A 13,340-nucleotide genomic window follows, 5' to 3' on the forward strand; every position below is an offset into this window, starting at 1 on the left:
TCACTTGACGCAGAAGTATAAACCAGGTTTTAGAGCTGACCAGCCCATTTGGAGCTGGCTCCGACCTCCATTTATACCCTTTTCTGTCATGGTCGTGGTTAGGAAAAGGAGCGAGGACTCAGGTGCAGCTAATAATGGGTGTTTATTAATAATAAAATTAAAATAAAAGGCAAAAAAAAAACTACCCCGAGGGGGAAAACATTAACAAAACACACAAACTTGGTTGGGCTGGCAGGACAAGGCAAGGCAAGGCAAGACTGGAGCAGGAACACAGGGGGAGTGTAGACGACAAACTGGCACAGGACTGAAAACATGAGGGGATTATAAAGCAAAAGTAAATTGACAAACAGGTGAGCATGACAAACTAATAATGAGTTAACAAGGAGGGTGGGACTAGACAATAGACGGGAGAGCGCATGACACAGAGAGACAACACAAGCCATGCGCTCACATAAAACAGGACAAGAACATGCAGCCAATGAGAGAACTCATTAACCACATGTTCACGACAACTCAAGCACAACACTGAAGCACACCACAAAAGCACGTGACCACAATGTAAACACATAGCCACGTGCTTTAACAGATGCAAGACACGAGCACACGATGAATGAAAACTCACCGTGCGCTCACACACGCAGCGTGCATGCTTCATCCCAGCGCTGACCAAAACCGAAACCAACTAGACTGAGACGCGGGGAATGAAACACCACGCTGCAGACAGACAAAAACACAAACACGAGTACAAGAGCGCGCGTCCAAGGCATGCAAAGTCCGCGCAGCCGCATCAAGCGGGAGCGCACACACTCTGGGTACACCTCCCACGGCGCGCGCGCACACAGAGACAGAAACAAGTGCTCGACCCAAGAAAACTCGAGCCAAGCACAACAGAACTAGACATGAATAGTGTCCGAATTCTGCCACCAAAACAAGAATTTATAAGACCAGAGTGGCAGAACGCTGACATTTTTCCATACTGTAAAACAGTGAAAATAAATAAATGAAATAAATTAACTTATATTTTTCTAAAGAGTAGCTTTGACTTAATGAAAATGAGTTATGGTAACTCAAACTGATTACTTTTTAGCAGAACTCAAACAGAATGAGTTATGAATTCATTTTTTGTAGTAACACTAAAGCCTGGTTTATACTTCTGCATCAAGTGATCTGAGTGTCCCACGGCGCATGCAACGCGTGTAGCTGTGCATTCATACTTCTACGCGCTGTATCTGTTGATTTGCAATGACACTTCCGAAATGCCTAGTTGGCAGTGAGGTGTTTATGTTTTTCTGTGTCAAGTTTCTTCGCTGATGTTTTTTTTTTTTGCTCCCTTAATGTACAAGTGGTTCAAACTTGCTCATTTTGAGGCAGGAACTGGTGGACTTGCAACAACTATAACCATGAGGTAAACACAAAACAAAACTTTTCATCTAAAGCTCCATCACGGAACTATACACTTATAAACAGTCACTCCAACGGACTCGCCCGGCTCTCGGTTCTGCCCACACTCATCAGCAATTCCAAGCCGACCAATCACAGAGCTTGCACTATGCATCGTTGTGACGTGTAGTTACATTTTTTGAGAGGTGCACGTCAGCAAAACCGGTGGCGAGGGCTATGCGTCCACACGTACAGTAGTGTACACGTGCACTTGACGCAGTACTATAAATCAGCCTATAGTATACGTGAGCACTTGACGCAGAAGTATAAATGAGCCTTAATGCTAAAAGCAATGCCAAACCATTTGAGCATGTATAACTGTTTGGATTTGATTCATTCAATTAACTGAACTCATAATGATTTAATAACTGAACTTAAAATGTTTAAGTTACTAATGCTCAAAATGTTTAATGATATCAACACAAATAATATATAACTCTGTGTATAAAAGTACTCAAACTATTTGGTTTAAAAACTTAAATGGTTTGCCGCAATCAATTTCCTTAAACAGTTTAAGTTAACTTATCAGGTTTCACAGTGTACTTTTAAGGGGATTTAAGGGGATTTTCTATTATTTTGCAATTGATTTAGATACTACAGTTAATAATAATAATAATAATAATTTGTGTTACTCTGTGAAAATAAAGCAACAAAAAAGTTACAGTAAACAGTTTATCCTAAATGGGTTGCCTTACAGTATGTGCTTTCAAATGATGACTGGATCATCTAAGATGGATCTTACTGTAATACAAGATATATAAAGGGGTTTTAAGTGACCTGTTTAATAAATAGGCATTTTAGTAGAACATAGTTGTAAAGCAGGCATAGTTTTGAATGAAATACAACAACACTGTAGATGTGCTGATCAACAAATTGGCTACAGTCACAATGTAGGTGTGGTGATGATGAAACAAATAGGTTCCTCCAAGTATCTCTAACAGAGCCAGTTTGGAACAAAAAAAGCCCCTCTGATAACCAGGATGGCAGAGAGGTTAAGGTGTTGGACTTAAGATCCAATGGACGTATGTCCTCGTGGGTTCAAACCCCACTCCTGGTAGCATGTTGCCACAATTACAAGTCACTGTTATTTCCTAAAATATAAATAAATAAGAAATAAGCTTGTAGCATTAACCATTCTTAAAGACAGGGTGGTTAACCCTTCTTCTGATGAAAGCTGTACATATTTAAGATACAAAGATTGTCATATGGGTCAGTGTTGACCCAAAAGCTATACCATTATTACACCATAAAAACTGTAAGAGGACTTCAACACTCCATCTCTTCTGGTACATTTAACTGAATATATAGCCTTTACTGTAGTCAAAAGGAGCCTATGAAGAAAACAAAAGCACTGTCTATTATACACTGCTGGAGTGGTTAAGGTGTTGGACTTATTGACCTTATTCTAAAATGCGGAAGTGCGCCTGTTTTCGCGATTGTCTTAGAACTTCCGTTTCAGTCGCCTATGGGAGAAATGACAAGGAATAATAAACGGCAAAAAACGGTCAAACTACTTGCTCTACAAACAAATGTTTGCATGACTATACAGACCAAGTAGAATAATATAACAAGGAAATATCAGTTTGCAACATCAAACGGCGAAACGAGCAGTTTTTAATGTCTAAAAATGAAGGGAAGTGAATGAGACCGGAAGTCTCGTGCCAAAAAGATTGAAATGGCAGCGCCCGCTCGTCTGCAGAGAATAAGGTCAATAGGATCCGAAGGACAAATGACTTAGTGGGTTCAAACCTCACTCTTGGTAAACTTTTAAATGCATCAATGTGGTTAACACCAAAAGGGTTCTCGAAAGTCCTGTTTATGCCTACCAATCATGTCCATCCATTTAAAAGTGGTGGTACACCTACTCTTGCAAGTACAGTAGGTATCACTGCAGCAAGAAGACCTCCAAGTGGGAGGGATTTATGCCACAAGTAGGCTGGGTTTATGGTGGATGTAGGTGTAGAGGTTAATGAAACACAACAGGTTACTGTAAGGTTGAGTTTGGGGGTTGGGGTTGGGGTAGGTGTAGATACTCATCAAACACAATAGGCTGGACTCTGTGTCATGTATATGACATTAAATTAGGGATGGGAAGATTCATCGATATGTATCGATACGCGGTCATGCGCGTGCACGATGCGAGTGCATCGGTTGAGCAGCAGAGGATGAATGAAATTTTGGAAGCAAATCGAGATGCATCGGTTTTTGCGAGATGCATCGATTTTTCCGAGATACAGCTTATATTTTTAATATAGAATGTATTTTTTTATTTATTAACAAGTGTTGTCAACCTGTTTTTGGCGCATAATTTAATCGACCTACATAAAGTAAGCCTTAGCAACGGATTTGCGGATGTGTACACTTTCACTACAACTCAGTGTATCAGGTGTGCGGATGAAGCTAGTGGTGCGCCCTCAGAAAACGCGAGAAGCAAAACAAACATTTTAGTCCCCACTGAGTTTTAAATCTAAAGTATGGCAAGCAACATTATGGATTTAAGGATGGACGACATGACAGGACAGATGCAATTTGCAAAATGTGCCGCGCATCTGTAAAATACGCGGGCAGTATGACTAATCTGAAATCTCACTTAAAGCGGCGCCTCAGTGTTGTTGTGAAAGCATTTTCCAGTGTTCCTGCATCCCCGGCTTTCGCACTGCTTCAACCAGCTCCAAAAGTGGTGAGAAAAGTATTGCAAGTTTTTTTTCCGTGCGCAACAGTTCTGCTCGCTCTACTCCAATAACGAATGCTATTGCATTGTTCATCTGCAAAGATATTAAGCCTAGTGTCACGGAGAACGAAGGTTTTAAACACCTCTTCCTGTTTATTTTTATTTAATTATAATAATAATAATATTAATAATAATAATGATAAAAATAATGGGTGTCACGGTGTCACAGTGGGTAGTTTGACCACCTCACAGCAAGAAGATTGCTGGTTTGTTATATTTTTATTAGCCTGTTGTTTACAGTGACAGTGATGTTTCAAAGCAACATAACACTGCTAGTTCACGACCTTAAGTTTTGAATAATCAGTGGCAAAATATCTTTGTAAAACTTGTTTTCATAGTTGAAAAGTTAAATCACAATTCTTGTTGTGCAATGGTAAACCTTTATGTTGAAAGAGTGCAAATATATATATATATATATATATATATATATATATATATATATATATATATATATATATATATATATATATATATATATATATATATATATATATATATATATATTAATATATATTGCACTTATACATTCTGTTTATCTTGAAAATACTTAAATAATATGTGCTATATGTTCTAAAATGGCCCTCTACTGTAAACTGACACTCTGGCTCTGAGAGAAGAGCCAGTTTGTAAAAAAAGTCTTGGTTTTGCTTGGTTAAAAAATAATCAAACTCATTCAATGGCACAGCATCCTCTTTCACATCATCTCATAAACTTGATCTAATTAGTTAGTGCTGAAATATCGCATTGTATCGTGATATGGGTGTGAATCGTATCGTGTTGCATCGCAATGTCACAAATGTATCGCTAATATATCGGATCGTATTCTTTGTATCGAGATGTGTATCGGATCGGCATTATAGCTTAGATGCCCAACCCTACATTAAATATATCTGCTTTCCACATGAGTGTTTTATCCAAGATGGATCCTAATACAAGGTATTTATAGTGTTTTAAGCTCCCTCTTTAATAAACAAGTGCTTTAGTAAGACATTGCGAAAGTTTTGAATGAAATACAACAACAATGTAGGTGTGCTGATCAAGAAACTAATAGGTTCCTCCAAGTGCCTTTAAAAGAGCTTCATTCATTCATTTTCTTGTCGGCTTAGACCCTTTATTAATCCGGGGTCGCCACAGCAGAATGAACCGCCAACTTATCCAGTAAGTTTTTATGCAGCGGATGCCCTTCCAGCCCCAACCCATCTCTGGGAAACATTCACACACACATTCACACACACACTCATACACTATGGACAATTTAGCCCACCCAATTCACCTGTACTGCATGTCTTTGGACTGTGGGGGAAACCGGAGCACCCAGAGGAAACCCACTCGAAGGCAGGGAGAACATGCAAACTCCACATAGAAACGCCAACTGAGCCAAGGTTCAAACCAGCAACCCAGCAACCTTCTTGCTGTGAGGCGACGGCACTACTTACTGCGCCACTGCCTCACCCTAAAAGAGCTTATATAGAACACAAAAGCTTGTCTATTAACCAGGATGGCCGAGAGGTTAAGGCGTTGGACTTAAGATCCAATGGACAAATGTCCTCGTGGGTTCGATCCCCACTCCTGGTAGTATGTTGCTGCAATTAAAAGTGACTGTTACTTCCTTAAAAAAAAAAAGAAAAGAAAAAGATATAAGTAAACCTAAAACAGGGGTGTCCAAACTCAGTCCTGGAATGGCCGGTGTCCTGCACACACCTCCCTAAAACTTTCTAGTATACCTAGAAAGAGCTTGATTAGCTGGTTCAGTTGTGTTTAATTAGGGTTGGAACTAAAATATGCAGGACACCGGCCCTCCAGGACTGAGTTTGGACACCCCTGACCTAAAAGAAATAAGCTTGCAGCATTAACCATCCTTAAAAATAGAATGACAGGGTGGTTAACCCATCTGCTGTGCACATTTAAGATATAATGATTGTCTTATGGGTCAGTGTTAATCCAAAAGCTATACAATTAATAAACCATAAAAACTACAGGAACCAGGATGACTGAGTGGTTAAAGTGTTTGACTTAAGGTCCAATTGACAAATGTCCTCGTTGGTTCAATCCCCACTCCTGGTAAACCTTTAAATTGCATCAATGTGATTACCATCAAAAGAATTCCCGAAAGTCCTGTTCACACCTGCCAATCACATCCATCCATTTAAACCTGGTGGTACACCTACTGTACTCTTGCAAGTAGGTAAAGATGCACCTCGGAGACCTCCAAGCGGGAGGGAGCACGCCAAAAGTAGGCTGGGTTTAGATTTGGTCTAGATGTAGATTTAGATGAAACACCACAGGTTACTGTGAGGTTGAGTTTAGGGTTAGGTGTAGCTGGCGACATTTATAAAACACAATAGGTTGGACTCTGTGTCATGTACAAAACATAAAAACTCCAGGAGGTTTGTACAGTCCACTTAGAGATTTTCCATACTCTTGAGATTGATTTAGAGAGTACTGTTAAAAATTGTGTCACTTTAATAATTGTGAAAATAAATGTAAAAGTAAATCAAAGTCATAAAAGAAAACAGTTTATCCAAAGCAAGTTGACTTTTATACAGTACCTACTGTATATCTGCTCTCCACATGATTGTTTCATCCAATGGGCAATGCGTTGGCTCAGTGGTTAGCACTGTCATCTCACAGCAAGAAGGTTGCTGGTTCAAGTCCTGGCTGGATCAGTTGGTGTTTCTCTGTGGAGTTTGCATGCGTTTGCTCCAGTGTTTGCTCCAGTTTCTCTGTGGTGTATGTGTGTGTATGGATGTTTCCTAGTACTGAGTTGCAGCTGGAAGGATATCTGCTGTGTAAAACCTATGCTGGATAAAATATTGGTTCATTTCAATGGGGTGACCCCTGATAAAAAAAGGGAATACACCAAAGGAAAATGAATGAATGAAGGTTTCATGCCGGATGGATCCTAATACAACGTATATATAGTGTTTTTTGTACCTGCTAAATTAACAAGTGCTTTAGAAAGACATTGTGATAGTTTTGATTGAAATACAACAACACTGTTGGTGTGGTGATCAACAAATACAGTCACTCTGTAGCTGTGGTGATCAAGAAACTAACAGGCTAAGTACCTCTGAAGGAGCCTATTAAAAAAACAAAAGCAGCTGACTCTAACCAGGATGGCCGAGAGGTTAAGGCGTTGGACTTAAGATCCAATGGACATATGTCCTCGTGGGTTCGAACCCCACTCCTGGTAGTATGTTGCTGCAATTAAAAGTGAATATTATTTCCTTAAAAAACTAAATGAAGTGTGGTTGTAGCATCAAGGATGACAGGGTAGTTGCAACTCAACAGAAGGGTTTTCTGAGTTAAGGGTCAAAAATGACCCCTTGATCATGATAACAGCAGGAATAAAACCCTAAATTAATTTTATTTTAAGTTTGATGGCTTTTTCTAAAATGAACCCAACATTAGTATAAAAATTAACCATTTTCTATTTTCATGAAGGCTGTACATGTTTAAGACACAATGATTGTCCTACGAGTCAAAGTTGATCCACCAGCTATACCATTTTTCTACTATAAAAACTACAGGAGGACTCCAGCACTCCATCTCTACAGGTATATTTAACATTTGAAAACAGTATTTACCCTTTACTTTAGTTAAAATGAGTTTTAACTAAAGAAAACAAAAGCATCTACTTCTAACCAGCATGGCTGAGTGGTTAAGGCGTTGGGCTTAAGATCCACTGGGCAAATGTCCTCATGGGTTCAAAAACCATTCCTGGTAGGTTGTTGCTATACTTAAAAGTGATTGTTTTCTGAAAAAAACAAGATTATTTTACACCACAAAATGTACAAGAGCACTCCTGAACTCCATGTACATCAAGCATTAGAACATATACCCTTTACTTTAGTCAAAAACAAGTGATGCCCACCGATTAAACTGATGAAATACAACACACTGGCGAGGAAAAACCTAGACATTGACACAGTTTACGCTGAAGATGAGATTATTTCTTTGTGCAAAATAGATTTGACAATTGAAATAGACAAGGGTCAAGCGAAAAACAGATTTCTAAGACCACATAAGGGTAAGGGTGTTGACGTTAAAGTTTGACAAAAAAAATGTCCTTGTGAGTTGATTCCTTATGGATTTCTGAAACCTTAAGATGTTTAGGCAAGCCTACAAATCAGAGTTTCTCACACAGGAGACAGAATACTAGAAGAAAATCACATCAAATATTCACATGCCGGTGTGCCGAGGTCATTTTAATAACCAGATGTTTGTTTTTCCTCAGAAACCTCTTACCCTGCCCTCCTATGTGTACAATGGCTGTGTGTTTCTGACGAAATGGGTCTCGTCTCACATGAGCACTCCATTCTATGAGTGCTAATAAGAAGCATGTCAGTAGGGACGCCTGCTGTTTCGGAAAGTGAGAGGAAGTGAGTCTGATGACTGACAGGTTGTATATAGATGCTATCCACACCTTCTAGCGCACAGAGTAAGAGCTGATCTCTCCGTCGCTATGGCAGCCCTGCAATATTAAACCAGCAGAAACCATGGTTACTGACTTATGTGTGCTTACCATCCCTGCAAGACTGGAGCCGATTTAATGAATGCACTCTTTTTGCTGTTTTACAATGCATTCAGAGGCAATTTCAAGTGATTTGCACGTAATCAAATATGCATGGACTTTTCTTAAATACAGTGCATCAGGAAAGTATTCATCGTGCTTTACTTTTTCCACATTTGTTTATGTTATAGCCTTATTACAAAATGAATTAAAGTAATTTATTTCCTCCTAATTCTACACACAATATCCCATAATGACAATGTATTTTTTTTATTGTTACAAATATATTAAAAATGAAAAACCTGAAAAATCACATGTACATAAGTATTCACAGCCTTTGCCGTGAAGCTCTAAATTGAGTTCAGGTACATTCTGTTTCCACTGATCATTCTTAAGATGTTTCAGTAGCTTCATTGGAGTTACCTGTAGTAAATTCAGTATTGATTGGGCATTATTTGAAAAGGCATACACCTGTCTAAGGTCTCAGGATTGACAGTGCATGTCAAAGCACAAACCAAGCCAATAATACTGTAGCTACAAAAAGCTCCATATATGTGATTTCATTAGTATACAAAGCACATTTGAATGATGCCCAATGGTTGGAGCATTATGACTCTATACACGACCCAGCACAGTACCAGTGACCAGGATGGCTGAGAGGTTAAGAAGTTGGACTGGTAAATCAATGAAAGTTTTAAATGAAGTTATGATACACAGCAATTATCTCATCAGCAAACTAGTATTTAACAGCTGTTTCTAAGTGCATGAGCCAGAAGCAAAGTCTTTTGAAAATCATGAAGTAACCAGGATGGTCAAGTGGGTAAGACACTGAAAATTCATCCATCTTTTTAAAACCCACTTCTAGTTGGGCAGTATCCTGATTAAAGGGATAGTTCATCCAAAAATGATAATTTTGTCATCATTAGTTTCTTCTGTTGAACACAAAAAAGGTATTTTGAAAAATGTTGGAAACCTGTAACTATTGACTTCCATAGTATTTGTTTGAAGCATTCTATATTGATGCCAATAGTTACTCAAAAACTCAAAGATTTGGAACCAATTGAGGGAGATTAATAGTGAGATCATTGTTATTTTTGGTTGAACTATCCCTTCAAGTAGAATAAAATAATGTTATTTGGCAAGAAGATTCTTTAGAGTGTGTTAGAAGTAAATAAAAAAAAAAAAGAATAAAAACATGGATATGGTTTGTTAGTTTAGATGGTGTAGTAACAGCAATGACCACAAGGGACTAACTGAGCTATGAATTGAGTCAAACCTAAACCCATTGACACTGAAACACATTGCCAAAACAATTGCTCTCTATTATTAACCAGGATGGTCGAGTGGTTAAGGCGTTGGACTTGAAATCCAATGGATGAATGTGCTAATGGGTTCAAACCCCACTACTGGTAGGTTGTTGCTACACTTAAGAAAGTAGTGATGACTATTTCCCATAAATTATCATGAAGATTGTGTATAAAGAAACAATAAGGTTATAGCATTATCCAACCGTAACTCATTGACTTTAAAACGCTGTAAATACAATTAAAAATAATGACATATGAAGTTTTGTTTGCACTAAATGCATTTGATTCAGATAAACCAAATGTAATGAACAAAGCCATCGCACTCGGATGCAAAACGATTCCCCATGCTTTTCATTTCTAGCAAGCATATTGTAAAATCATACAGCGGTTTGTTGCCAGGCAATCGCTCTGAGTGGCATGTCCTTACAGCTCAAATGGATGGTTTTAACAGTGTCTAGATAATAATGCAGGTTTATTTTTCCTCTGCCTTGACTGCCCACCTCTCCTGAGAAAAAACATTGCGATTTAAATGCATTACAAATAGATTCACATTTGCACAGCTTTGATCAACCAATTAGTGACATAATGCATAATAATTTACATTAATTCTGTTCATTGTAAGGAATAAGATCCTATCCATATTTAAAGATATATGAAATTATTGTTCTTAAAGGTTTAAACCCAGGGCCTGGTTTTATAAAAGTAATCCACAAGGATTTTGAATAAGGGATTGGATCATATTTTGAAAATGGGTTTATCAAAAGAAAAAACAGATTACATAATCGGATTAGATCCATTATGATATAATCCAATCTTGATTTTGATCCAGATCAAACCTTTAGTTTGGGTTTTTCAGACCTTTTTAGTAGGATGTGGATCACTTTGATCCAAAAAATCAGGATTAAACTGATCATATCAGAAGGGTGGATTCAGCGTGAATTTCATGCCCAAAATGTAATGAAAACTTAAAAGTATGAAATAATACTATATTTGGGTCATGCAGTATCTTACAAGATGTCCTATTTATTCATAAGGTTTTAATTGGATTTGTTCATCCGTCAGGCTACAGTGATTAGGTAGACTTAAATGTATTCAGCCTTTCAGTATAGGCCTACAGCAAAGGCGAAAGAGTTTGGCCTCATAAAATAATCCCACAAACAGCTGTCAAAATTGACCAAAAACAATACATTTTATTCTGTCACTAATTGATATACGATAGAAATATTTTTCTTTTCAGAATATTTAATAGTGATGCATGCAATAATTACAGAATAAACAAACAAACAAACAAAAATGCAAAGAATGGCAATGACTGATTTTTGAAATCACTTTCAACAATTGCAGAAAGAGACCGAAAGGGCAGAAGCACAGCTTCATCTGGCAGAGGAACAACTGACTTGGACAAAACTGCAGCAAACCAAGGCCAGACTTGAGATCCGCCTCCTAAAGGCTACACTCATACAAGCTGGTCTCTCCTCATCAGATGAGGAAGACTGAAACTATTGTGGAGGTTTTGACATTTAATTCTTTTCTTTTTTTTAATTCAATACATCTATATTTGTAACTTGTTATAAATATCCTCAATGTACAGTGTTTGTGTTGCAGGTCTCAGATGAGTGGACTGCTGGAAGAGGATGGAGTGGGGTTTTTCTAGTTTTAGTTTTTTTTTTTTTTTAAATGTGTGTGTTTTCAATTCAAATAAAAATAAAGTTATATTGACCCCACACTGGCTATTCTACTCATTGCTCTTTCCATATCTATAGTTCTACACAGTGATTTCCCATCCTGTTTGAGCACTGGTTATATACTGTAGATTTAGTGATCTGAAAAGTTCCTATCCAGATCAGATTGATCCAATCCGATGTTGCTTTGAAAAACTGGCTCAAAAAGTAAGCTGGATTACATGATCACGGATCACAAAAACAAGATTACTAAATCCGGATCAATTTCAAACTGTTTAAACCTTTTGAAAAACTGGGCCCTGGGCTTTGTATTGCTTCATTTTTTGAGCCCATGGTATTTTGTGGCACCAGGCAAACTCTGCAGATCAAAATAGCAAATTCCCTTTTGCATTATACAGCATGTATATATTGCATAACATGCTAAATTATCGAAATATGAAATCAATCTGCATACTATATTAAACTGGACCTTCTTAGCATTTCCAATTAGTTCAAAGAATACTCATGGACTTACTATATTTGTCAAAATCATACAATACAATGACCTCAACTGGAAGTTATGATTTGTAATGAGCTTCTGTTTTCCTCTGCACCAGCTTCAATTGCCTTTTTTTTTTGTGGTCAGACACATCTGTCTCATTACTAAGCCCCATATATAAACTCTGGTCGTGGCTGGATTGCAGTGGAGCATCCATAAATTAGGAAAACCTGAGCATGCCCTGGTTGCGGAATCACCAATAAAGTTGACTTCCCTTTGGTTGTGTGGTGCTGAACAGCAGGACAGGCCTGGCTTTTCTCACCCTGCCTTCCTATCTGACAACAAATAAACAGCCAGAGGTCTTTAATGTGCCATACAGATGACACCTCCGATCTCTCCCTTCACAAAGACTTCAGGAAGCTTTGGGCGTCAAGACAAATATTATGGCAGTGGAGCTTCATTTGGCGTGTGTCTGAGGCTTGAGTCTTTCCTTCAAACCCGAGCGCGAGCTGAAGGAGGAGTGTGGAGGTGAAAACACAAAGAGGAGCCATCTGTCTGATGGAGAACTCTACATTTGGTCAGACGGGCACTTTAATGAAGTGCCGTGATTCAATATTTTACAATTTAGTATTCAGCTTAAAATGGAATGTAAAAGGCTTAAATAATAAACGCAGGGTTGCACACAATACATTCATGGTGTCCCAATACAAACTGAATTTCGTTCAATACTAAAAAAAATGTTGTTTCCCCACAAAAAAAATCACCAGAATTGTTTTGTTTAAGCTTATTTTAAATAAGTAGTTTGAACATGCAGCAAAATATTTTTTGTGTGTGTGTAGGTTTACTACCCAGCAGGCACACAACGTCATGAAACGTTAATGTTAGGTTAGAATTAGGTCGTGATGTCGGGTAACCAAAATTCAATGTCTAGCTAGCGTCTAACGACAACGTTACTTTGATATCCATTAACAACATCAAATGACGTTGATATTTGGCTGATTATAGGTTGTGTTAGTGAGTGACTAAAATCCAACGTCAAGCCAACATCTTAAACCAACATCATATTGACGTCAAATACTGACATTTATTAGTCAGGTATGGGAACCAAAATCCAATATCTGATTGACGTCATAGTGGTAACTTCCACACGTCAAACTGGTTGAGTTTAGGCTGTTTTGGTAAGTGACCA

General features: G+C 38.1%; 3 non-coding genes across 3 annotated transcripts; all 3 read left to right on the forward strand.

The window, feature by feature from the left end:
• The first annotated feature begins 2,414 nt into the window (after positions 1 to 2,414).
• On the forward strand, positions 2,415 to 2,497 carry trnal-uaa (transfer RNA leucine (anticodon UAA)). The gene has a single exon. It is a non-coding gene; the product is annotated as a tRNA-Leu (tRNA).
• Positions 2,498 to 5,663: 3,166 nt separating this feature from the next.
• Positions 5,664 to 5,746, forward strand: trnal-uaa (transfer RNA leucine (anticodon UAA)). The gene has a single exon. It is a non-coding gene; the product is annotated as a tRNA-Leu (tRNA).
• Positions 5,747 to 7,281: 1,535 nt separating this feature from the next.
• Positions 7,282 to 7,364, forward strand: trnal-uaa (transfer RNA leucine (anticodon UAA)). Its single transcript has one exon. It is a non-coding gene; the product is annotated as a tRNA-Leu (tRNA).
• The last annotated feature ends 5,976 nt before the right edge of the window (positions 7,365 to 13,340 follow it).

This window comes from Danio rerio, chromosome 17, assembly GCF_049306965.1.
Source record: "Danio rerio strain Tuebingen ecotype United States chromosome 17, GRCz12tu, whole genome shotgun sequence".
Classification (NCBI taxonomy): domain Eukaryota; kingdom Metazoa; phylum Chordata; class Actinopteri; order Cypriniformes; family Danionidae; genus Danio; species Danio rerio.